General features: G+C 45.2%; 1 protein-coding gene across 3 annotated transcripts in view; it reads right to left on the bottom strand.

Annotated features, from left to right (window-relative positions):
* ppp2r3a (protein phosphatase 2, regulatory subunit B'', alpha) overlaps positions 1–24288 on the bottom strand; it is a 137973-nt gene that overhangs the window by 96385 nt on the left and 17300 nt on the right. Inside the window, exon 1 of one of the 3 annotated variants that reach the window (XM_083792354.1) lies at positions 10189–10365. The exons of 1 other annotated variant lie outside the window; for it this stretch is intronic. The gene's annotated coding sequence lies outside the window, so the exon portion shown is untranslated. Of the gene's footprint in view, positions 1–9371; positions 9465–10188; positions 10366–24288 lie in introns of those variants that run through there. One more of the 3 variants, XM_083792356.1, reaches the window with a different exon arrangement.

The raw sequence follows: 24288 nt of genomic DNA, 5'->3' as shown, positions 1-24288 counted from the left end.
GAGAACCACATCACCACTACTACTGCACAATGGAAGTGTTCTCTCTCTCTCTCTTTCACTCCTTTCCCGTTTCTCTTTTTTCCATTCTCGCTCCTTCCATCTTTCTCTCCCCACCCCCCCCCCCCCCCCCCCCCATCTACTGGAAGGTCTTCTGTCACTCACTGGAGGAATGCCTGGCGTGCATGCGTATGTGCGTGCACGTGTGTACATATTGTACATGTGTGTGAGTGTGATACCAGTACAAAGGGAGTCAGTGTGGACAGCAGAAGACAATCGACCCCTCAATGGATAGCGATTAACTCGTCACACATAAATGCATGTGCGAGCGAGCGCGCGCGCGCGCGCACACGCACACGCACACGCACACACACACACACACACACACACACACACACACACACACACACACACACACACACACACACACACACACACACACACACACACACACACACACACACACACACACACACACACACACACACACAAACACATTCCTGAGTCCACGGATGAGAACTGTGACATTCAGAGTCGACCAACCAATCAGCACTTTGTGCCACTGTCACAATGGACCCAGTCAATGAGCAGCAGAGGCTCATGGGAGACCTGTGAATCAAAGTGTACAGAGTTTTCATCCCCGTCTCCTCCCTCTCTCTCTCTCCCTGCTTTCACGCCTCTCTTTCCCTTCTACCTTCTAACCCAGTCTCACTCTTTCCTAGGGTGGATCTCAACAGCTAAAAAGGTGGCTGGGTGAGTCTCTCACGCCCACATATGAATCACAAATTATGCCGTCCCAGCAGTGGTGATGTTGTTACTAAGACCACTCCATGTGTCATCACAGTCCCCAAAGGTTGAAATTTAAGGGCAGTAACACAGACTCTTGAGTCTTAACTTCATACGCGGGTATGAAGTAAGAGCAAAATGACCGGTGTGTGATTATTATGGTCAATTGTTGCAAACATCTGCCCTGTTGTGTTTCATCAGTGTTTTAGTTACTGTACTTAAGCAATATTACACGAGAGGCTGTTCTTTATCGTAATTAATGCACGTCTACTCTGTGGTTCCGAAAAGTATCGCAGATTTAGGCTTGACATCAAAATAAAAAAGGCTTCTGAAATACCTATGTTTTCTGTATTGGTGGTGCTCAATATTTCATGTCAAGGACCCCAAAAATGATATGTAATTAGCCTCCGACCCCCATCTGAAAATGTTGTTCCAGGCGCAAGTTGGTACACATACATGAGGGTTACAGTATATGCTCTTGCTCTGGGCATAGTATGGCAGCTCTATGTACAAACATGTATAAACATTTCAACCTGACAACTTTTGGATGATCTCCCAAAGCTAGCTAGGTCTCTATGATGTAACCCACCCTGCTTTTCTCACTGGGTTCCTGACAAAGAGAAAAGACACACACCTGCCTGAAGTGATCCCTCTTTGTTTTACTCCCACAAAGTCTGTTCGACTATAGTATGATTGACAGAGAAGCCAGCAGAGGGAATGGCTACCTCAGATGAGTTGAGATGCAGCCCCCTCCACCACACCTCTCTCTCTCTCGTTGAGATGCAGCCCCCTCCACCACACCTCTCTCTCTCTCTCGTTGAGATGCAGCCCCCTCCACCACACCTCTCTCTCTCTCGTTGAGATGCAGCCCCCTCCACCACACCTCTCTCTCTCTCGTTGAGATGCAGCCCCCTCCACCACACCTCTCTCTCTCTCGTTGAGATGCAGCCCCCTCCACCACACCTCTCTCTCTCTCGTTGAGATGCAGCCCCCTCCACCACACCTCTCTCTCTCTCGTTGAGATGCAGCCCCCTCCACCACACCTCTCTCTCTCTCGTTGAGATGCAGCCCCCTCCACCACACCTCTCTCTCTCTCTCGTTGAGATGCAGCCCCCTCCACCACACCTCTCTCTCTCTCGTTGAGATGCAGCCCCCTCCACCACACCTCTCTCTCTCGTTGAGATGCAGCCCCCTCCACCACACCTCTCTCTCTCTCGTTGAGATGCAGCCCCCTCCACCACACCTCTCTCTCTCGTTGAGATGCAGCCCCCTCCACCACACCTCTCTCTCTCTCTCGTTGAGATGCAGCCCCCTCCACCACACCTCTCTCTCTCTCTCTCTCGTTGAGATGCAGTCCCCTCCACCACACCTCTCTCTCTCTCTCGTTGAGCTGCAGCCCCCTCCACCACACCTCTCTCTCTCTCGTTGAGATGCAGTCCCCTCCACCACACCTCTCTCTCTCTCGTTGAGCTGCAGCCCCCTCCACCACACCTCTCTCTCGTTGAGATGCAGCCCCCTCCACCACACCTCTCTCTCGTTGAGATGCAGCCCCCTCCACCACAACTCTCTCTCTCTCTCGTTGAGCTGCAGCCCCCTCCACCACACCTCTCTCTCTCTCTCGTTGAGATGCAGCCCCCTCCACCACACCTCTCTCTCTCTCTCGTTGAGCTGCAGCCCCCTCCACCACACCTCTCTCTCTCTCGTTGAGATGCAGCCCCCTCCACCACACCTCTCTCTCGTTGAGATGCAGCCCCCTCCACCACACCTCTCTCTCTCTCTCGTTGAGATGCAGCCCCCTCCACCACACCTCTCTCTCTCGTTGAGATGCAGCCTCTAGGGCTGCAACGATTCATCGATTAATCGTAATCAAATCGATTATTCAATTAGTTGTCAACTAATTTAGTAATCGTCAACTAATCACTAGTTTTTTTTGCAATTTATCATAGGTGATTTCCCACTTAACCATAGTTTTACCAGTGTTAAAGGTATATTCAGTGATTTCACTCAAAAAACCTTAGGTTTCATTTTTGGCTGTGGGACCCAGCCTTTCGTCCAATCAGGATAGAGAGTCAAAAACGAAACCTAAGGTTTTTTGACCCCCAGGGGTTAACTGGGGACAGGGAGGAACTCCTTATATGGCCAGCACACTCTATAGTAGGGAGGATTATCACAACAAAACAAAAGAATAAGTGATATTTGAATTAAGTGAAATCACTGAATATACCTTTAAGTGTAACTAAACTAAAGAGGAGTGATCCATCTCTCTTCCCTTACAATCTGATGATAGTTGTACTTGCACAGTAGCGACTGCAAAGCAAAATGACAATGATTATAGTATCAAGAACAAAACATATCGCTTGAATATTTATTTTTAAATGATTTGAGTTCAGAAGAGTAGTGTTCCTTCTAGACTGACACATGTAGCTATTCTTTAATCAAGTGTATGCAGTCAGAATAAGCCTAAAGACACCATGAGTTGCTTTAATTAATTTTAATTTAGTTTGTCTTTTATTTGAATAGCAGCCTAATCAGCAGCTAATCAAATTAAATATTGAATTATATTTTTTGTTATTTAGAACATATATTTTTAAGGTGATAGCTAAATAAGTGTCATAATCCGATGAATCGATTAAATAATCGGCAGATGAATCGATTATGAAAATAATCGTTAGTTGCAGCCCCCTCCACCACACCACACTCCCCCTCTCGCCTCCTGCTCGCTATCACACTCACACTTTCCCTGTCACGTCTTCATTTTTAGCAGTCAGCGGCATTGCATGCAATGTGAGATGGCCACCCACATTGCCACACACACATGCTGCTGGGAAACATGAATGACTGACACTGAAAGTACCATGAAGCTGCAAAGTACAATAGTGCCTTGTATAACTGTGATGAGTAACACACACACACACACACACACACATACACACACACACACACACTCGCGCGTGCGTGTTGCATAACTACAGGCAGGGGATCACATGTGGATGCAAAAGGTGATGTACAGCAAATCCCCCATTAATCAATTATGAATGTATTAATGTGAGAAGTCCTGCAGCTCACAATAGCCAGATCTATGCAGGCATAGATCTATAGATCTATAGCCGAGCACCCACTGTCTTTACCAAGGGCAGTATACAGAGAAAGTGCACCTTCTTTTCTTTCTTTGACTATAGAGATATATTTGAACAAACTCTGTAGGAGTACTGTCAAACAATGTGTTTGGAGCCAATCTGAAAAATACGTGCAGAGGTTCTGGCAGAGGTGTGTGTGCAAAACGGTGCCAGAGATTAGCTGTTCACAGACAGACAGAGACAGAAGATCACAGACACACACACAGACACCCACAGACACCCACACACACAGACACGGACACACACAGACACACAGTGCAAAACAGTCTCGGCCATGCCTTTCGGCCTTGCGGAGACAATAACCTAGCTCTGTCTGGAGGAGACAAAAAGCTTGAGATGTATAATTCCGTTGTTTTTGGGGTTTTATTTTAGATTTGTTTTTGGCTTTTTGACAGGAAAGAGGTAGAGAGAGAAGGGGAGAGACATGCAGCAATGGTCGTCATGAACGGGACGGGGCGTCCCCTATTCCGTTGTTTTGTAGCCTACTAGTAAAACTACCAGTAAGACACCTGAGGGCGAGGTCGCCTGCACACGTCCGCCTGGGTGACAGCAGACTGCTGGGCGAGCACTGGCGCTTTGGCATGGGGGGTAAGATCTTAATTTTCAGGCCTGTTAAGAACTCTAGTTTTCACCGGCTGCCGGCCGTGGCTGCACTAATAACTTTGGGGAAGGCGCATCTAGAGTTTAAATGGACAGGCATCAGTCAAGAGGGAGACATCGAAGAGGAAGGATGGATGGGGAAGAATCAACATAATTATGTCAGAACAGGTCAGCTCCATATATGGAGATCTAAGGGTTTGAGGTCAGATGTAGAGTTGCTGGCCAATAAGGTTGGGCGATATGCCAATTTTGTTCAACCGCCAATCGTCTGACCAATATTCGCCGATTGACGATGTATTCGTGTCATAAAAGTAAAGTGAGAACAGCTCACTGCAGGTCGCAAAAAAGCCAGATCTACAAGCTCTCAAGGCGCCGCGTCCTGCCTGTTTTCGCAGCTCTGTTCGCTAGGCGTTGAGAGCTTGTAGATCAGTCTGTTTCTGCAGACTGCAGCGCAGCTGCGCAGCCAGGGTAACTTGCTCCCTTCCCTCCCAGCACCGGTCGTCAGAGGCTCGGAGCGGAGCAGCGGAGCCCACAAGCTGCTGCGGCCGGGCTGATCAACAGGCTCTCAAGGCATCGCGTCCTGCCTGTTTTTGCAGTGCCGTTCGTTACGCGTTGAGAGCTTGTAGATCTGTCTATTTTTGCAGCGCTGGTGTCGGGGTTCGTTCAATAAAAATAACTTAGGTTACAGGCGGAGATGAAGTTCAATCAGTGTTGCACCAGTATTGGCTACACGCTAAGCTAAGCGCTAAGCTAATGAATGATCCCCGTGCCTATACACTAACAGTTTTTTTATTTTCCCCCCCACCACTCACGGGTGGCGCATTGGGATTGTGATGAGACACGAGACAGCAGTGTGCATTCTGTTGTGACTGTATATTATTAAACTGCATGGATCTAGACTCCGGAGCTTAAACAACATGTAGGCTACAGCCTCCCTCGGCTCCCAGCCTTTACTCTGTCTGGCGGCTGCCGTAAGTGCCGTGCCCCGGTGCCCGATGCTGCTGACAGTGCTGAGTGCGGGGACTGTGGGAGCATACCATTATAACGGGACGGATTTCCACCCGGCCGCTGTTACTACTTTGCTGGGCCAAATTGATTCACATGTTGCTCACACTTTACAGGTTATCTGGGCTAAATCGTCCCGAGAAATCGCCTAATTAAAATATTCGGCGATTGGATTTGTATATTCGCGATTGACGATGTATTCGTATCGTCACCCAACCCTACTGGCCAATATTAAGCCCATACGTATATGGGCTTAATATTGATGACATCTCCATCCCTGATGATGTCACATGCTCCATCCTTGATGATGTCACGTGCTCTCACCCCGACCAACCAAACAACACACACACCGACGGGAAAGTCTTCCCGACCTTTGTTCGCAATAAAGTGCTTTGAAACCGTTTTCTTCAAGTGATATGCAAATAAGAAACACAAATAAAAGCATGGGCAAGTACACAAAAAAATTATTGGGGTCATCGACATGAGGTGACCCATAAGTACACATAATTTCACCAAACAGTGATTCATTTCTCCTACATTCTTCTGTCACACACAGAAGAATATAGCTCAAATATATTCAGATGACATTGTTGGTTCGGTATTAGGATACTTCAAACGCACGCACGCACGCACGCACGCGCGCGCGCGCGCGCACGCACGCACGCACGCACGCACGCACGCACGCACGCACGCACGCACGCACGCACGCACGCACGCACGCACGCACACACACACACACACACACACACACACACACACACACACACACACACACACACACACACACACACACACACACACACACACACACACACACACACACACACACACACACACACACACACACACACACACACACACACACACACGTCTGTCAGCAGCACACAACAGCATCAGGGAGTTGTCCTGAATAACCCTGTAGCAGGGTGTGTGCACTCTTTAGTTCTGACTTCAGTTCAATCTACATCTAGCTTGGCCTCCAAACCACACCTGCTATAATGTATTGACATTTCATTGTTTACTCTCCATTTTTATAGAGTATGTCGGCCATAGCCCAATTTACACAAAATTCCACAAATCATGAACACATTGTCCGATTACCATGACACTTGGCACACTTGGTCATACAATTACATTTTTCAAATCTCCATCATAGTGGTGCTATAACAACACAACCCTCGGTAGGCAACCTGGCTTGGCGAGGATCTGCTCTCGTGGATCACACTTTTCTAGTTATTACATGATATTGCAAAGATATCCCACTAATACATCAACAGGAAGAACAGGGAGTGCTAGGCACTCACTGTTCTTCCTCACCTCCAAGAGAAATGGGTCAAACCCAAATTAAACATTTCACACACACACACACAGGAACAACAAGCATCTGTGAAAAGACACGTCTGTGAGCGACTATGACAAGCCAGCACTCTCAAAATATATCTCTCACACACACACACACACACACACACACACACACACACACACGTATGTGAGAAACATCTTGAATTCAGCCTCTCTTTATCTGGAATTGGAGATTGAAACTCCCTCCTCGACAGTGTGGAGATGATGGAGGTGGAGTCGGAAGACAGGAAAATGAGTCAATGTCAGGATGAAGTTGCCAGGGAAAGAATCAAAACATGGATGTGATTCATTAAACTGCTGTCATATAATCACGTATAGGGCTGGAAGACATGACTTCAAATCAATATAAGAATTTGTACAAACTTTTTCCTTGATTACAAGTAAATGAATGGATGATTATTTCTTTTAAATAGTGAAAATACCAGATCTGGCATTGTGAGCTTGTAGATCTGCTATTTTCATTAATATTTGTGTGCACCACCATTGTATTGCTGTACAACAAATTACTGTATAATACAGCAGTTTAAGCCGTTAATCAGACTAATCGATTTAGTTAGATTTAAAAAAGACAATAATACTTTTTTACTATTCACAAATCTCAAAAACGATGCTTCTCCATACCCATTTTGGGCGGGAACCCCTTTTGGTGTTTTAAACCCGTTATAATTTAGCTATTGAAAAATAGCAGATCTACAAGCACCGAGTGGCGCGCTATGAGCTTGTAGGTCTGCTATTTTTTTTTTTATCGTGAAAATATTTATTTCAGAAAACAGGAGGATTTAGAAGAATCTTTTTTAAATTTCGAGGTCAGGCCTAAATGGGTTAATCAATCATGATTCATGAGCTATGTTGGTACTCGGTATAGAGGTTCTGAATATAGGTTTCCATATATTTTCGGTTAATTGCACAGCCCTATAATCACGCATGAATGACAGCTCTATAATAACATAAAGACAACAGTACACAACACCGCTGTCTCTCTCACGCACACGTCACCCTAGAGAAAGAAAGATAGCCGAGTCTGCCACTGTCTCTTCATATAAGTGTAAACTACTAATCCCTCAGTTGCTGTGGGTCACGCCCACTTTGATGATATAGTCTAGTCACTAGTGTCTTGTTTTGCAACATTGGCAGAATAAAAACAAGCACACATGCAATTAAAATGAGCACAATGCGTGTCTGTGTGTATCTGTCCGTCTGCGAGTGTATGAGCGATTGAGAATGTGTGTGTGATTAATTATGAACACACAGATGCATGAAACACACACACACACACACACACACACACACACACACACACATTCCCCACAGCTCAGCCAGAGTGGTCTTTGTGGCTGTCCAAGCGTCACTGTGTCCAGCCAGGCTCGAGTTACGGCTTTGCAGGATCTCTCTCTCCACTCTCTGAGACGCGCACGCACACGTCACGTCACGCACACAGCCACACACACACACTTTACAACCAGAGAGCATCCGGAACCCATCAGGAAAGAGGAAGAGCTACAGGGGCATTTTAAGTATACAATGCACTCACAATATTATAGGTTATTTTCCAGATCACAGCCTTCTTCGTTCAAAGTCATATCCTCTCGCTGCCACATTTTCTGTCAAAGGGATACAGGGAAGAGGGTGACCTAGTTCAGTTGTCAGACAGTTTGTCCCTCAGCCAAAAGGTCCTAGGTTCAATCCCACACCATGACCTCAAATGTCTGTCCTGCTGAAGAAAAGCACTGACCCAACAGCTTCAGGGGTGGCGTTCTGACACTAACTATACACTGTGTATACACACAGACACACACACACACACACTGACCTCACTGTGGGGCGGGTGAGTTTTCTCCTCTGGAGTGCTGAATAGACATAGCCTAACTCAGTTAACCGATTTATAAATAAATTGAAACGAGATGAGCTACAATTATCTTTGAGTTTGTTCAGGCTGGAATCGGGAGTTTGACCCAGAGATGTGCTGCAACATCGGCCTCGTACAGATTCACAGATCAACATCTAATACTAATGATAATAGAATAGACATTAGATGAGTGAAATGATCAAAACGAAGGGACTAGAATAGATCATGTGAGTGGAGCTCAATTTTACTTTCAAGATTGAAAATCCCAATGTCAATACCCAAAAACAAGAAATGTATACAGTATACAGATCCTGGAAAAAAATGACATTTAAACTATAATGGATACATGAAATAAGCTTTGGGGATACAACGCTAGCCTGCTTTACAAGTATTTTATTAAACAAAAGTAATTCTGTGGGCCTAACCCTGTGTGTGTGTGTGTGTGTGTGTGTGTGTGTGTGTGTGTGTGTGTGTGTGTGTGTGTGTGTGTGTGTGTGTGTGTGTGTGTTCTATTCTAGGAGAATTCCAGAGGGGAGACCCTGTGACTGACCCCCGCCTCACAGGATCTGACAGGATATCACCACACGCACGCACGCACCGCACAACAACAGGCAGGCAAAGCAATCAATGCACAGCACAGATAAACTCACAGTCACTGTCACAATAAGTGGGGTTCCGAAACACGGAGCCACTTTCGGCCACAGACGCTTTCCAACGCTGCCGACGTCAGTAATATATCACACACACACTTTTTAAAATGACAGCAGCCTTTTCTGACATTGCATGCAGGTTGGTAGCCTGTGTGTGTGTGTGTGTGTGTGTGTGTGTGTGTGTGTGTGTGTGTGTGTGTGTGTGTGTGTGTGTGTGTGTGTGTGTGTGTGTGTGTGTGTGTGTGTGTGTGTGTGTGTGTGTGTTGTGCAGTGCAGACTGCAGTCCAGTCCCTGTCCAGCCCAGCCCATTCCAGGCCAAGCCCTCAGATTGGCCGCCCAATGATCCGCTACAATCAGTGCGACCGATCTACAAACAAACTTCCCTTTAAACCACAGCAGGAGGCGAACCAGTGTAAATTAAGATCCGGCAGATGAAGTCCGGATCCGGCACGCTTTAAACTGTCAAGATAACATAAACAGTAAAGCGGTTTAACAAACACGAACTTGTTTATTAAACAATATATACCTAGTTAATTAAAACGGGGCTTAGTGTGTAGTGTGTGTGTGTGTGTGTGTGTGTGTGTGTGTGTGTGTGTGTGTGTGTGTGTGTGTGTGTGTGTGTGTGTGTGTGTGTGTGTGTGTGTGTGTGTGTGTGTGTGTGTGTGTGTGTGTGTGTGTGTGTGTGTGTGTGTGTGTGTAAAACTCCACATAGTCTTCCTCAGTCCTCAGGGGTAAAACGCGGCCAGGTCGGTAAACAAACAAGGCAAAGTTTCCAACAGCGAAAATCAAACGCACTCATCATTACCTTTTTCTCAGCGGCTCCCAAAGTCAGTCACGACGTGCACTCCCCTGCAGACATCAGCTGAGAAATAGCCGCTTTTCGGTACAGCGGATTGTAGAGCAGCCTCTATTGGGCTTCTCCTCTCGGCACAGTCGGCAGCGAACGTTCGCTGTATAATAAAGGAGCACCGTCTCCGGTGCAGGCTTGGCTGTGTGTGTGTGTGTGTGTGTGTGTGTGTGTGTGGAGGTGGGGTGGTCGAGTGTCGGGGTTGACAGCCCGTTGAACGGTGCTCCACCGATATTGGTGACCTGTCGATTTGTGGGACTCCAGAGGTCACTGTTTTTCCAATTTCGACCAAAAACAACGAGATATACAGTCTTGGACAGCCGTAAATGAATTAAAAAACATGAACCGAAATCCCCCTTCACGTGACCTACTGGCCATACTGTACAACCCCCACGTTTGTGCACACAGCAAGGCAATGTCTGGGGTTGGTCGGACCTGGTTAAAACAGACGTGGCTCGTTGACGTCGACATCGAATCAAAATATTGAAACAGCGACGCTCTGTGGTCATGGAATTTGATAGGTCACCAATCTCGACGTAACAGAGTCAATCAGTACCGCTAGGAATGGGGGAAATAGAGGGAGTTCCCATCCACAGACCGGGGCGGGAGCAAGTTTCGACTTTCGAGTGACAGTCTCAGACTCGTTTCATTTTAGGTAGGCCTGGGCCTGTCAGATAACACCAGAATTAATATGCCTATTACGCATCGCACATGTTATAAAGTTATTAAATAAATATTATATAATAAATATTAATTTCACTCACTTTAAATGACACAATCAGCCCAGCCCCACCTACTATAGGCCATACACTACAAACAATGATGTACAGGTCTTTTAATGAGTGAAAGACATTTGATTTTGAGCCTTTCACAGTCTGAGTTTCTGAGTCTGGCCTGTGCTTGTTGTCGCAGTTATATGAAAGTTTGCAGGTTTGCAGTTTTCACTCTCCCCGTCACTCACCCGGGTCACCCCAGGCAAGCCCCTAGGTCATCGTGACATCACGTGACAACAGCCCCTGGTGTCTTGAGTCCCGTGTCCTATGTGCTGTATCCTGTATCCTGTGTCTTGCTTGGGTCCTGTAGATTCTGAGTATTTGAGATCGTTGGAGATACCGTGTGTGTTGGTTGGCATATGAGGGTTGAAACAGCTTTCTTTTATGCTGTTCAGTCTGCTGTCAGAGTGATGTGTCATTATCCCCATATAAGGAGATCCAGATACTGTCAGAGTGTCTCGTTATTTATACCTGATGATCCAAATGATGATGTCAGTGTCGATCTGCCCATGTATGGGTATTCAGGTAATGTAATCTCGAGGTCGGTCCCAACGTGGAGAGCCTTCGTAACAGCCGCAGACCTCCACACTCTCACCAAGGACACTGCCGACGAGCGGCGCCGTCGTCTGGCCAGAACTAGTGTTCAAACTAGAGTTCTCAGCCCGAAAATTAAGACCCGGCCCTACCTGGGCACTCATCAAACCCTGTACATTCAATACACTGCCCCTGCTGCCACCCTTAGATCTCCAGAACCTGACCTGTTCTGACATTCCATCTTGATCGCCCGAGGTCGCTTCTCGCCCTCATGGTGTCTTACTGCTCTTACATAGGCCTATACATTTGCGTTTTTTTAATTATTTGCTTTTCACATTATTTAACACCCCGGCCTTTCTGTCAGGGGACTGGGGAGTGGCTATGAAGGCAATGTCGCTGCTAATATACGTCATGCCCAGCTGTCAACACATTGCGTTCCTGAGATTCCTCGTTGACGTAAGCTCAGCTGGTGGTGACTCGACTCGTACTAACCACGAAACATTAAATATCAACAAAAAAATAATAATAATTAACATTCAGTTTCTGTTGTGCGACGGGCAGATGCAGCCACCCGCCTACCCGGAAATGTAGTCTCTGGGTTGTTTGACTTATTTATAACGCTTATTTTGTTACTCTTTGGGTATATTTGTACATTTCCACCTTCAGTCGATGCTTCATATCCATATGAGTGAAAAGGCCGGGGTGATCGGTTTATTTTTCAAACACAGTTCTTATATGAGGCGATCTAAAATCCCCCTATGGAGATTACAATGCAAATAAAAAGTACACGAACCTGGGGACTGACGCCCTCTATACTGACAGTGACGTCAGGACTTCGGTGCTCTATAGAGTGTTAGTTTTGTTGACTAAGACTATAATACTAGGCCTGGGCTGGCCGAGCGGTCCAGGCACCTAGGCTGATAATGCAGACTGACAGTGTGTTGCAGGTTCGAGTCCCGATCCCTACAACCTTTGCTGCGTGTTTCCCCCCCCATCTCTCTCCCCCTTTCCTGTCAAACTATTACTGTCTGATCACATAATTATGTCAGTGAACTCAATCTGTTTCTATGGAGATCAGGCATTCCAGTACAGCACATCTATAGGCTACTGTAAATAATGAGTGAGTTCATGAATGTGACACTTAAGCAGATAGGCAGATAGATGGCAGATGGTTGAAACCCACACAGACACCTTTCTATAATTTCTTCTGTTCTTTGTTGATTTAAAGTGACAAGTCTGTGACAAAGATATCTGTCCACGGCACTAGCTAGAAAGTGTACACACACTCAAAAGCACAAGGACTAGGAGACACAGCAGCAAATGTGTGAAGTGTGAACACACAATGGCATACGCCATCCACACATGCATACAATTACACTGTAAATCTTGCCAAAGCAAAAAGCAATTAAGCATACACAGACAGAAAGATACACAGTCATGCACACACTTGCACGCACACACACACACACACACACACACACACACACACACACACACACACACACACACACACGGTTGTGTTAATTGAAGCTGATGGAAAATTATCCCATCGAGACATATACCGTGTACATGAAATCGTACAGCTCTATCTAGGCTACGCTTCCATATTGTGCTAATTGAAAGTGATAGAAATCTATAGTCTCAAGAGCCCAACTCTTTCCCCTTCATGCATGCATGTCAAAACCTCTGCAAGACCTCTGCAATTAGCCTACATTTACATGTTCAGAACTTGTGTGTGTGTGTGTGTGTGGGGGGGGGGGGGGGGGACTCGGGATGATGGGACTATTTGCTCCAAGTCAATTCAATAATAGTCAATATATAGTTCCAGGGATCTGTTGATGGGGCCAGTGAGAGGGGCTGGAAGAGAAAAACTAAATCTTAAGAGGGTTGGTGTGGTTGCGGGGCTAAGGGTGTAGGGTTACCATGTTGATGAGCGAGAGCAAGACCCACTGATGGATGATGTGCTGTGACTTTGATTTAAAGTAGCATAATGCAAGTAGCATTATCTAAATGACGGAGTGGTTGCACAAAGACCTGCCTGGCAGCACTGTTTAATGCAATTTATTTGTGAGAGTTATAAATAGTCTTTTGTTTAATTGTTGCTTGCTCTCTCTCTCTCTCTCTCTCTCTCTCTCTCTCTCTCTCTTTAAACACGCACGCACGCACGCACGCACGCACGCACGCACGCACACCTCAGATCCCTGTCCAAATGATGCAGGAATGTCTCCTGTAACAACATCAGCAATCACAAGGTGCATCACATGACATTGTGGGTCTGTGTGTGTGTGTGTGTGTGTGTGTGTGTGTGTGTGTGTGTGTGTGTGTGTGTGTGTGTGTGTGTGTGTGCGTGCATGCGCACGCTTGTGTGTGTCTGTGTGTGTGTGTGTGTGTGTGTGTGTGTGTGTGTGTGTGTGTGTGTGTGTGTGCACATGCGTGCGTGTGTGTGTTCGTGTGTGCGTGCGTGCGTGTGGGAGCATCCCATGTGTATGTTTTTGCCTGTACTGTATGTACGTGTGTGTACTTTGGTCTGCTCACAAGGTATAAATAACCTCCAAGTTCCACCGCTCAATTAGGGGAGGAGCCATGCATAACTTCCTCCAATTAGAGGAATTCTAGGAGACCTGAGGAACAACAAGGAGTTGCCTCAACATTATAGAACTAGTTACATAATGCCTCTCCAATCACAGGAAATCTGAGCATGTGTTGTGTGTGTCTAATTTTGATTCCCATACGGGAATGTTGCCCAGATATGTTGCCCTACATATTATTGAGTGTAACACATTGCAGTCAGAACTGCAGCATCACTCCCAATCTTCCGCCGTAGCCTGAAAACCCACCTTTTCAGACTCCATCATGGCCCATAGCACTTACCCTAACCCCTTAGATAGCATTTATGTTGGCTTAGATAGCATTTTATACAGACTTATAGCATGTTATGTAGACAGCACTATAATTGTATTGTATTTAGTCATAGCACGCCATAGTACATATGTATAGCATAGTAGTAAATATGTATAGTTTATATGTATAGTGTATGTATAGTTTCATTATATAGATATTCCACTGTTACTTACTTAGCTTACGCATGTTTCATGATAAATACTTTTATGTGATGTATTCCCATGCTTTTGTTCTTGCTTAAATGTAAGTCGCTCTGGATTAAGAGCGTCTGCTAAATGCCTAAATTGTAAATTGTAAATTGTACAGGGATACCTTGACTTGAAGATACACCACTATTTCTTATTTGTGGGCTCGCCACAGCGAGCACACACTAGCTATGGCCAGTTTATATTTATTCTTCCGCTTCTTTATTCCACCCTTTTTTTGGGCACCTAACTACTTCCACATACTTTATGCTAGAAATTTTAGTTAAAACTTCAAACTGTTCAGCTCTTTGCAGTGATGTGTGCTTTTACTTTTACAAAGTTTTATACTTTTTATACTTTTTAACTTTTTAACTTTTTTTTACATTCTTTATAATGAGAGTCAATGGAAGAAAGGTCCCATTTTTCACAGTTAACTTTTTTGAGCTCTTATTACTCCGTCATACTTTCACTTAAAAAAATAAAAAAATTAAAAGAATTAAAAGAAATTAAAAAAAAACTTAAACTTAAAAAAAAAACTTAAACTTTTTTTATTTTCTTTTTTACTTTTTTTACTTAAAAAGAAAAAACTACATTTTTTTTTACATTTAAAGAAAAACTCGGTCCCCAAATTTCAAACTTGACAGCAATAACTTTTACATTGCATTTTATGCGAGCCCACGCAGTTTCTACAGGAACTGCTTTCTAGTTATTTTTAACACTGCTCCCGTCACATTGTGGGGAACATTCTTTCTAATCATCACACTCAAATGAGTGAGTGTGTAGCATAGGCAAGCTTGCACACGTGCGTCATAGATGGGGACGTTCTCATGCGAATACAGCTCCTGTGAATTGAATTGATATGTCCCGGAAAAGACGCAATGTGATTGGCCAGTAGTCACTTTGAGTGGCAGCGTGCCTACCACACCTCCGCTTGACTTCTGCCCTCCCTGCGATACCGGTCGCTCCAATGAACTGCAGCGGCCAGGCATCTATGTTTTGATGTTTATATGTGTAGGCTACTACTTGGACAAAATGTATGCATGGGTTATGGGAAATGGGTGATCTTCAGCTCTCCTAGAATAGCCCCTTAGTGCTGATAGCCTCATTAACATTGTCACCAATTAAGGGACACAGCTACTGTATCTGCAACGACAAGTTGGGGTTCAACGTGGACCACTAGCAGTGCTTACAAGGCATTATAGCGAAACCGAGTGACAGGTGTGGAAGGCTTATCTTTCGACGTGCAGGGAAAGAAAAATAACTGCAGATGAAAAAAAAAAACCCTGTAAGGACCAACTTTAAATGTCATGTTATCCCTTTAAGCCAAGGCTGAAGAAAACGGGTGATGGAGTGCAAGCTGGCCTCCCAGTAGCAACGAGCTGACAGAGAGATGGACGAGAGCAGGATGGAAGGATAAGGAGGAGCACGATGGTATAGCCATCAGGAGCCAGCTGTGGTTGACACCTACTGATAGAATGGAGCAGGGAGTGTCACTCATCACGTCGCACGCACGCACGCATGGACGCACGCACATACACTCACGTGTCTTAAGGATAAAGCCCCTGGGTCTGAGCTCCTGCTGAAAGTAACAGATGCCAGAAATACAGTGTCATATATAGACAAACAAGGACAACAAGGTCACACTGAGGCACAGATACTTCCCACCACACACACACACACACACACACACACACACACACACACACACACACACACACACACACACGCACACATATGCACACGCACACGTGCGCGCGCACAGCTCTCTAGTACCGGTTCAAAAGGACAGAGAGAGGGGGAAATATGCTCTAGGCCACATCAGTTAATAAAAGTCTACACTACAGCGTGTGCATATTTATATTGTGTGACGGTTCAGTGTTTGTGTGTGTGTGTGTGTGCATGTATGTGCGTATGTCCACAACACTGTATGTGCGTGCGCACGTGCATGCACGCATGTCATGTGCACATGTGTGATTGGAGTGCTTTAATAATTAATACCCATTCAGAGTTTCCTCTGCATAGTCAGACTTTGCAGAGGAGCAGTTTTTTTTAGAGTTACGTGATACCAGCTGTCCTAATTATCTCCCTGTGCTCTGTAGCAAGGCGCCCCGTTCCTGTCTTCCTCCAGATGATCTCGTTGGCCGCAGATTCAACTCTTCTCTTTCTTACAGACAACCTAATCCACCCCGTCCCTGCTCCTTCAGTCCTATAGGCCAAATGTCCTCACCTTTCTACCTTTGAGGCCCTCTGGTTCTACTCTTGATCCCTTCCAGCAGTCATCAGCCTCATCGATGCCCATACCCTAGGTGTTGTTGGAGAAAGGGCCTTTCTGTGTGGAGTTTGCATGTTCTCCCCGTGTCCTATAGGGTATAGGGTAGCTGTATTCCTGATCTCTATACTGCCTCCCCTGATCAGCCGGGGCGCCCGATGGAAATGGTTGGAATAGCGTGTTCCTTCCACGCTCTACGTCCTCCCGGGGGGAACTCCCCCTGTCCGGTGATAAGACGCGGCCTGCTCACTCCTCATACTCTGTACTCAAGTACATTTTGAATTCCGGGCTTTTACTTCTACATTGCGGTATTGATACTTTTACTTAAGTAAAACATTTGAGTACTCTTTTCGTTACCATGGCCCCATCACCGCCGCAGCAACAGCTGCCTCTCGTCAACGTTGCTCAGCAGCAGCTGGGGAGGGGAGGAGTACCAGACTGTTTAACAGCCTTGGTTAGAGTTCTCTAGCCATAGCCAAGGGGAGCGGGAGGAGGAGGGGAGGGGCTTTTACTGGTGGCCCACAGGGAGTGGAGGTGGGGGTGTGGAGGGTACATGGAACATCAGGATCTCATTTTGGGCCATAGAAGCTCATTGGAGAGAGATGGGGCGTCGGCAGAGGATGTCGGGGAGGAAGTTGGAGGTCAATCGATGCTCAGGGCGGGATTTGCAGGTGTGTGCATGCGTGACAGATAGAATGAGAGAGTGCCTTTGCCGCGTGTTACCCCCCATCTCTCTCCCCGTTTCCTGTCACCATACTGTAGTGTACACTATCCAATAAAGGCAGAAAAAGCCCAAAAATATATCATATATCATCAAAAAAGCATGTATTAATCTGTGCTTGCATGCAGATATGCCCATGTGAGTGTCCCTCAGTGCCATACAGTAGCCTAACACCATTTTTGTGTCCCACTCCCACCAATGAGTCAGAGTGTGTCTTCGCCACTGTTTCCAGACACGGCTCATGCAGTGGGTGTGCTGCTGGGGGAACAGTAGAACACTGTCCCCTTGTATTTCCGGGTTAAAGGTCAGGGCTGAGGCATGTGGCCCTCCAATGTATGTCCCTGTCTGACTTTTGACACTTCACCTCCTCCGTCAGGCTGGTTGTCAGCCTGTTTGCTCGTTGTAACTGTAATCTTTTTATACTTAACATTCCAGGCAGTCAGCTGACCTAGAGGGACCTACTACAATGAGTGCACAGCCAGGGGTTCTCTGTCTTGCTCAAGGACACTAAGACAAGTTGTTGCTGGAGTCAAACGTGTGACATTTGGCCAGTCTGGTCTCTCTCATTGCAAGGGCACCCTGCTGCATTTTTTCAACGAGGTGACTGATGTATTCTACTGTTTGCAGGGAGTATTATGTTGAAGTGGGTAGTGTAGTGTATGGACCATATCATCCATCTTCCAACTCCTTAGAGCCCACATGGAAAATGTTACCTCAACAGTAACTGGACCCAGAGTGCCTGAGTTGGTGGAGAAAAAGTAATGGGGGTGATTTGAGGGAATGGAGTACTGGAGCAAAGATTCCCGAGAAATGAAGAAGAAGAAGAAGAAGAGCTGGTTACAAACATGTAAAATGGACATATTTTGAAGCACCTCTCAATGACAATGTATCAATATGCACAGAATAGGTCTGTTTGGCTTGAGTGAAGTTTTCATTGTATAGTAACTGATCCTATTCACTGTTTTCCACTTTGTGGTTTTCCTGGGCGTGCTGTAATCGATGAGATTCAGAATAAATCTCTCGCAGACAGTAAGTAATGTTAGCTGTGTGATGCACCGTGACTCAACTCTGGGCTTGGCAGCACAGCCTTTCCTTGCAATAGGACCCTCTAAATGGCTTCATTGGATCCATCCAGCATGTTACACTAGTCCTCAAACTACCCGGGACGACAGAGGAAAAGTAGGAAAGCAAAAACAAAAAAGGAAATAGTAATACGTTAATATGTCGTTACTACACAAAATATCTGATGCATTAACCACTCAAAGGGGAATACCACTCAACATGGAACTATATGTGGAAATAACCCCCCCCCCCCTTCTGTTTAGGCTAGAACTGGAGGTCTAGAACTTGGGATCATGTGATCAGTGACATCACGAAGGTGTACTCTGCAGGCCAAAGAGTATTGGTGAAAATTAATATTGGTATTCCCCTTTAAGCCCTGTATACTTTGGCTATTATAAAAATAGATGTACAAGGTCACAACGCATCGCAACGGGACATGTTGTGATTGTGTTATTTTGTCAATAAAACCAGTTAATACAGTGTGCGAACAGTGTCTATGAGTTGGTAGTAGCTTAGATATGAACACAATGCCTCATTCTCACCACCCATTCTTCTCATTATCATCTGTTTATAGTTGGTTGCTTCATTGACTACAGGTCCAAGCCTGATGCTATTTCTTGCACATGAACTTCATTAGAAAACTTCAAACATTTAATCGCTATACTTCGCGAAAATAGCGAAAATAGCTGATCTACATCTTGTGACGTGAGCTGGTACAGTATATGAGCTATGTTTGCTATTACTGCAGATTTTCAGAGAATCATTTTATTTTAGGACATCTTTCATCTGTAATGAAATGCCCAAACTAGGGACGCCAGGTGGAAAGAGCTCAGACACATTCATGCAACTATGGGCATAGTACTGCACTGCACAAGCATGCGACACACCTACAGTTCATACAGTAGGGAGAACATTCCTAATTTCATATGCATATAGATCAAAATGAGATATGCCTCTGCAAGAGCTACTGTACAGTACAGTCACTGTGAGCTGGCTTCATGATCTGCCATTGCTGTAAAAGAAAGAAAAATTGACCATTGGAGTGAATGGAGATGATGCAAATCTCTCTTATTATGGCTCCAGGCTTAACTAATGTCTCCATTTTCTACCCATACAGACGCCCAAATGTACCCATTTCGTTTCATTTAAGTGTTACTTTGTACCAACATGGACAGCTTCTGTACAGTAAACATAAAAACACAATTACATTATGACACTTGGCTGTGCTCACCTGTCAAATGGTGAAGACAGTGCTTTGAAGAGATCACAGCATACATGAGCAAAATAAATTGTCTATTTAAGACCGAAGAGCCTAATAACAAACAAGAAAAGAAAGACATTTTTAGTGTGTGAGTGACTGTGATTAGTTGAAGCATGCCAAACTTCCCTGGGTCTCTCTGTAGGCTACATCGCACTACTGACCGCCTGGTGTGACAGAATGTGTGGGCTAACTCCATAGTTTCCATTCCCACAGCCCACCTCATCCCAGTGATGTGATGAGTATTCCTGCATGGCACAGTTTGTTATTTTGCATGCATGTTTGTGACCGCACTTATTTTGCTGTATGAGCATGTGTCCATCTGTGTGTGTGTGTGTGTGTGTGTGTGTGTGTGTGTGTGTGTGTGTGTGTGTGTGTGTGTGTGTGTGTGTGTGTGCTAAGAATATTAAGGCAGCTCTCCACTCGCACTGACGTCGGCAGCGTTGGAAAGCGTCTGTGGCTGAAAATCTGTGTTATCCTATTATGTTATCCTAATATATACAGAACCAATAATGTCTGTCTGTCTGTCTGTCTGTCTGTCTGTCTGTCTGTCTGTCTGTCTGTCTGTCTGTCTGTCTATCTATCTATCTATCAACAAAACCTCTGTCTGTCTGTGTGTCCACTCCATTATATAAATCACAAACTCAGGCGCCACCCAAACGAACAGCCTTATGATTGGGAGGTGTGCAGTGCCGGGTGCATGGCAAATCGATTGAACCAACTGTTTCTGGGAACCAAATAAACAGGGATATCTGTATCCGTCTGTCTGCCAGTCTACGGAGGACACACCGAATCTCTGTGTTTCGGGCAGGCTTCCCTGATTGGCCAACCCGACCCGGCCGTCAATATATCTGATTGGCTGACCTTTGTGTCACTTTTGTACCACTACGCCAATATAAGTGTAAGTGTGTGCAATGGCACCGAAAGTATGGGATTTGTGCACTTGGATGAAGGGAGCCACACAGTGAACAGAAGTGGCGGCGTGTAGCAAAAGACATCACACGTGGAGCTCAGCTGACAACTGGTACAACATGTACATCAGATAACAGGAGTATCCCAACTTGCATCATTCCCATCGGTCTAGTAGGCATATAAAATCACACACATGTGAAGTGAGGGGCGCTCTTATATCATCATACATCATCATGACGCAAAATAAACACTATGTCTATTTGCTCAGACACTATAATGAAAAATTGTCCATTCATTGTCAATGGGAATTTAATGTTTGTGTAGGACAAAGTTTGTGGACACACACCAAAAGCTTAGGATATAAGCAGTATGGCAGTAAGACGGTTATATCCTATGTGAGGGCGAGAAGCGACGAGGTCGCGTGCACGCATACGCCTGGTTAATGGCAGACTCTTGGGCGAGCACTGGCGCTTTGGCGTGGGGGGTCAGATCAACAAATGGAATGAATTCTGTACTGGCCACATTTATATGTGTGGTGGGGCTCACCACTGAGGAAAGTAGTCTGTCTAATGACCAAAACCGTCTTTGTATTGGTGAGTAGCGAAAACGTTCTTTTTATTTTAGAAGTGTCGAGAGGCTGGTCTGCATTTCATGCAAGGGCATTTGGGCTATGGACCAGAGCTACGTCCAATAGTGAACTGAAAATACCCCTTCTTTCCAGCCAGTGTGTATATAAATGGTTCTTCCCTCCATCATGGCTCTATCCCAGCTCCCACGTCACTGAACTCCCCAGACACAGCTGTGGTTTTTGGGGGGTTTCTCCTCTCTTTGCTCAGAGGCCCAGGGTGTGGTGCTAGCATAAAACTTGGCAACATCGAAATGGTTATCACTTGGTCTCACACAAAACTATTTCAAAGACGGCTGTTCTCTTTGGAAAATGCCATTTTGAAGTTGGAAATGGGTCAGAAAAAATAATACTGCATGCGTTTCCAGCGGAGGAACCAAAGACGAATTTTGCGTGCGCTTGACAGCCGCAATTGGCAGAAAATTGTTTGCGACTTTCCGCTTCATCTCTTCCACTTATCTCGTAATCCCTCATTTATTTATAAGCGTGCATCATGGATTGTAAAATGACCTAAAACTGTCATAATGCTTTCAGCCAGGCAGTAAGTACTACTGACTTTGTGGTACAGAACATGAATATCAGAATTCACCACCATTATAATGAACTCCAATCTGTCTGCATAAACTCTAGGTCAACTTATACAAACCCTACATAGTCTCATACCACTAACACAACTTGGAACACATTAAAGACAAGAGTTTACACAGAAGATTGTCTTTACAGACAGACAGACAGACAGACAGACAAATCAGAGTATTCATTTGTCCAAGCAAAAAATAATAATTATATATATATATATATATATATATATATATATATATAAAGAAGGAACCTGAATGTGTGAAGATATACTGTAATCAAACTTTATTTAAGTTAATGCAGAATTGAGTACACAACTTAATATAACTGCACACGCGCGCACACACAGTGCTCCTGTAGATCAATACAGAGTACAAAGTAAGAGGATGAATGGAGAGACAGGGTTGCCTGCCAGTAATGGAAAAGCTCAATTTCTGCCTCATACATCTAGTCATGTTAAATGGCCATAAGTGTAATTCCAGTCAGCGAGACTGGAGAGGCCCTCTCTATAGCCTCCATACCACAGACAGTGAGGAGACGCCAGGCCAACACACACACACACACACACACACACACACACACACACACACACACACACACACACACACACACACACACACACACACACACACACACACACACACACACTGTTGTAGCTGACACTCTTGTCCCGAAAAGCATACAATTAATGATTGAAATAATTAATTAGAGTTCCAGTTACAGGATTTTCACTCATAGGGCACACAGGATACAAATGTAAAACAGCTCTGCTCTAATGCCAACAACTTAAACAGAAAAGAAAAGAGGTCACACAGCTCGTAGTCACGATGCAATACTTTTTATTAAGACTACCAAAAAGACAAAAAAAATGGTTGCCAACAACTACCTGAACTTTGAAACATTCCTGTGTGGTATAATATTCTCATTTGTTCTATACTCAAGACAATAATGTACGTGATTGACATGGTCTGTAGTTGGCCCTCCTCCTTCCCCCTACACAAACAATCTTTGCCGAAAATAGCCGATTGAGGGGGGAGGAGGGAAGAGGAGAAATGAGCATGTTTTAACAACCACCCAGAGGTCATGTGTGACATCACCTTCTACACAGCATGTTGGAACTCATTATAGCATTAGCTTGCTTTGAAAATGGACAAATATGCGCACGCACACATACATGCACACACACAGACACACACACACAGACATGCATGCACACACACGCACATATTCCCACACATAATGTACAACACTAACACTATAGAGCTACTTGTCCTTTGAACTTACCCAAATACCCACGCAGACTTTTCTTTACACCCACAAACGTACAGACTAAGCCTTAACAATATTTTCTCTCCTAGCCATCATAATCAGCCTTAACATGTTATTCTGACTTTCTGCAACACACGTGGTACAGTGTCACAAAGGTGATCGCTGTCCTGTCTCCATGGAGTTCCATTCGAGTTCATATTCTTATTATGGGCTGCTGCATGCCTGCAGCAGCAGCAATGGGGCTAAAGTGACATGGTCTGCTGGCCTGGATGTACGTTGTGTTATGGAAAACCAGTCCAGTGGAAGGGGTCAGGTCCTCATCAGCTCTGATGTGTGTTTACTTTCTCACAGGGAGCCACTAGGGACAGACAGGCCATGTCTGGGGTCCCAGAAGAAGTGTGGGAAAAGAAAACTTGCCGACAGGAATAGCGAAAGTGAGTGATTACTTTGCACTGCATGTTTATCAATGTTGGTGATTTTTTTTGTCTGTATGCCCTCCCTGCAAGGGTTTGTCTGTGGATGGTCGAAGATCCACTGAGAGCATTGTCGATTGCCCACTAGAGAAAATATCCTAAAAGGGGTTGTGTGTGTGTGTGTGTGTGTGTGTGTGTGTGTGTGTGTGTGTGTGTGTGTGTGTGTAATGACAACATGCAGCTTATCTTGTAAGCCAAGGGACCAGGCGTCATGCTAACGGATGGCGGTACTCAGAAGAGTAACGGTGAGAGATATCATCAGCATAGCACGCACAAAGAGAACAAGAAAGTGACACTGACACAACAAAAGCACTTGTTACTGACCACATACATTTGACGTACAGTACGTTAAATGCATTGAAGGTTGTGACAGTCAGTAAAGTAGTTAACAAGAGAGGAATCATTGGAAGGTGCATTGCAGTGACTCACCCTTCACCAGCAGTGGTCTCCACTAATGGGTTCCTGTAAGAGGCACTATTGATGACTAACACAGGCCA

Source organism: Protomyctophum parallelum (genome assembly GCF_964188405.1).
Source record: "Protomyctophum parallelum genome assembly, chromosome: 20".
In the NCBI taxonomy this organism is placed as follows: Eukaryota; Metazoa; Chordata; class Actinopteri; order Myctophiformes; family Myctophidae; genus Protomyctophum; species Protomyctophum parallelum.
The sequence above is the reverse complement of the archived record's forward strand: the minus strand, read 5'-3'. Positions and strand labels throughout refer to the sequence as shown.